This window comes from Ornithorhynchus anatinus, chromosome 4 (genome assembly GCF_004115215.2).
Source record: "Ornithorhynchus anatinus isolate Pmale09 chromosome 4, mOrnAna1.pri.v4, whole genome shotgun sequence".
In the NCBI taxonomy this organism is placed as follows: Eukaryota; Metazoa; Chordata; class Mammalia; order Monotremata; family Ornithorhynchidae; genus Ornithorhynchus; species Ornithorhynchus anatinus.
The window spans coordinates 112,898,086-112,901,644 of record NC_041731.1 but is presented as its reverse complement, the minus strand read 5'-3'; the positions used below and the strand labels follow the sequence as shown (position 1 = coordinate 112,901,644).

Here is a 3,559-nt window from a genome sequence, read left to right as displayed (position 1 = left end):
AAAGTGAAGCAGTGCATCATTATTATTATTAATAAACACCATTATTAAACACCATTCTAGAATGCCCTATGCTTAGATTCTTAGACATTATGAACTTCCTGACTGGAAAAGTTTCTATAAAGAACATAAGCTTGGCATCTGTGTTCTTGGAAATGAATTTGGGAACAGTGTTCAAGCACTTAGAACAGTGTTCCAGAGCTTAGAACAATGCTTTGCACATAGTAAGCGCTTAAAAATGTCATCATTATTATTATTTGGGCAAACCTTGGGAGATGGATCAGAGGAAACTATTTAAATAGTGTTTAGATAGGTATTAGTGGAATAGTCTAATAATAATAATAACCCCTCTCAGGGTTGTACCTGTAGAGTTTCCAGTACTCTACCAGTCTCAAATACCAGAGGGAGAGTCAAGCAGAGGCCTACCCATTCCATTCCTAGCTTGGGCAGTGGCTAGCGAGTGGAAGGCAATCTGCCAAAAGTCAAAACTCACCTCTTCTGGGCAGCAGTGGCTCAGGAGAAAGTAGATGGGAAGACTCAGGTTTACTGTAAGGAAGGAGGCAATAGTAAACCACTTCCCTATTTTTACCAAGAAAACTCTGGATACACTCCCAGAACAATTGCTGATGGAAGTGGGGCATTCTGGGAGATACGTGTTCATGGAGTCGCTATGGGTCGGAGACGACTCGAAAGCATAGGACAAGCAAGAATAATAATAGTATTTGGTAAGCACTTACTATGTGTCAAGCACTGTTTTAAGCGGGGGGCAGATACAAGCCATTTAGGTCAGACACGGTCCCTGCCCCAAGGTCACCCAGCAGACAAGTGGGGGAGCTCATATTAGAACCCAGTTCCTTTGACTCTCTGGCCCATGCTCTTTCCACTTAGCCACGTTGCTTCTCTGTTACCGAGCAATCTGCCCAAACCCTGGCTGTGGGATCCTCCATTAAGCCTGCAGCGACTTGCCTAGTACATACATGGAGGACAAATTGCAGCTGGGCCTCTTGGAAACCTTTGCCTTTAGAGGAGATGAGAGAGAAATAAGTCAGTTGTCCAGAAGCCAAGAGATTTGATTTCAGAATGGGACAGTGTTGGGGGAGGCCTCTTTGTTTCCATGTGTCTACACAAGGGAAGTGGAGAATTGAGCAATATCTGATGAATTTCTCCTATGGAGACAGCCATGATTGGTCTGCCTTAACAATCTGGATAGCTTGGGCCAAATACCCGCTTTTTCTTTCGTATAATTTCTTGGCCAACATTAGAAATTCTCTACTCTTTGCTTCCCAGATTAGACATAGAGTGTTACATTCGTGCGTTCACTTAGCGGGAAAAACAAAAGACTAGGAGACAGGAGATCTGAGTTCCAATCCAATTGCTACTGTGTCAACTTCTGCAACTCACTTAACTACTCTGTGCCTTAGTTTCCTCATCTATAAAATGCAGACTTAAATATCTGTTTTCCCCCTTAACCTGTGAGCCCTACATGGGACAGGGACTGTGTTTCGCCTGATTATCTTGAATCTAGCCCAGCTTTTTGATACAGTCCTTGGGACATAATAATCGCTTAACAAATACTACATTATCATCTGCTAGATTTTAAGCTCCTCGAGGGCAGGGATTGTGTCTACCTACTCTACTGTCCTCTCCCAAGCAAATGCTACAGTGCTCTGCACACAGTAAGTAATCAATAAATGCCCCGGATTGATTGACTAATTCACTGATCAGGAAATTTCATAGTTGGGTTTCTCTGTCCATTTCATAAAGAACCTGTACGTAGGAAAGGTCAAAGATGGATCCCCGAAAAGTAAAGTTTTTCTCTGATCTCAGCCCTCACTCAGCAGGAAGCATATTCGTCAAAGCGAAAGGCACCTCACTTGACAGTCTCCTTCTGATTTTGAGGGTGGAAAGGGGAAGCAGTGTGACTTATTGTGACCTCACAGGCTGAAAATCTGAAGAAACTGAGTTCTAATCCCGATTCCACCACTATGTGACCTTGGAGAGGTCACTTCATTTCTCTGTGCCTCAGTTACCTCACCTGTAAACTGGAGATTAAGACTGTGAGCCCCATGTGGGATGTGGACTGTGATCGATCGGATTACCTTGTATGTACCCCAGCACTTAGGGCAGTGTCTGGCAAATGGTAAGCACTTAACAAATAGTGTAAAAATAGTGAAGGAGATTTTAAAAGGCACACTGCATGAGGATGGATCTTAAGAAGGCAAATCATCACAGTGCTCATCGCAAGGATCCTCTCTTGCCACTGCCATAGATGGAGCCCTGGATCAGATGAACCACTGGTTTGCCCCTCTGTGATATTGCTCATGTTCTTATGTTGATAATATTAATGGCAATTGTTAAGCGCTTACTATGTGCCAAGCACTGTTCTAAACACTGGGGTAGATTCAAGGTAATCAGGCTGTCCCTCTTGGGGTTCGCACTCTTAATCCCCATTTTCCAGATGAGGTAGGTGAGGTACAGAGAAGTTAAGTGGCTTGCCCAAGGTCACACAGCGGACAAGCAGCAGAGCCAGGATAAGAACCCACTTCCTCTGACTCCCAAGCCCGGGCTCTTTCCACTAAGCTGCGCTGCTTCTCAACGATGATAGTCAGTAGTAGTGTTGGACATCCAATGTGTGGCCAGCTGACCCAGATCCTCTGGTCAAACAATCAATCATCTTGCAGCCTTGCCCTTCCCTACCTCACCTCGCTCCTCTCCTTCTACAGACCAGCCCGCACACTTTGCTCCTCTAATGTTCTAACCTTCTCACTGTGCCTCGGTCTCACCTGTCAAGTGCATAGTCAACTCAGTGGGCGGGTGGATAGGGAAAATTAGGGCATAGTCAGGGAAATTGAATTGACCCATCCAAGCCACACATGAGAATCACTGGCACAGCCGGACTCCGCATCACCCAAAACTGCTATTCATGGCCCAAGTGGGTCAGTTTGGGTGAGGCTGAGGACCACAGTTCCCATCTACTCCCTGCTGCCTGCAAAGTTTCCAGGTCTATGCTGTCACTGACAGTAGCTCACAGTGAAAGCACCAGCACAGGCAAAGGAGAACGTAGTACGTTCTCTCCCCATTTCCCCCTACCTCTCCCCTTGGGCCCTTTTCTCCCACTTTGCTCCAACTGCTGTCCCCTTCCTTTTTCTTTCTCTCCCCCTTTCTCTCCCTCCCTCTCTTTCTTTCTCCCTCCTTTTCTCTTTCTCTCCCTGTTTCTAAGCACACACCCACACCCCGCCCTGACTCCCTTTAGATCTTCATTAGTCCTGACCTCTTTTCTTCCCCGCAATCTAACATGTCCATCCTTCCTCCAGCATATCTCTAGCTGGATGTTCCACCAGCAACTCAAGTTTAACTTGACCAAAACCAAACTCGTCATTTCCCAAATCCTCTCCTCCACTTAACTTTCTCACTAAAGTCGACAACGCCGCCGACCTCCCCTTCCTTGAAACCAAGTCTTTGTAACTGTCTTTAACTTCTCCCTGTCTTTCAACCTCAATTAATCAATGCCATTTAATTAATAATAATGATAATAATAATGTTGGTATTTGTTAAGTGCTTA

At 45.2% G+C, this 3,559-nt stretch overlaps 1 non-coding gene across 1 annotated transcript; it reads left to right on the top strand.

The window, feature by feature from the left end:
• Window positions 1-342: 342 nt before the first annotated feature.
• LOC114811522 lies at window positions 343-480 on the top strand. Its single transcript, XR_003759219.1, has one exon. It is a non-coding gene; the product is annotated as a small nucleolar RNA SNORA7 (small nucleolar RNA).
• Window positions 481-3,559: the final 3,079 nt, after the last annotated feature.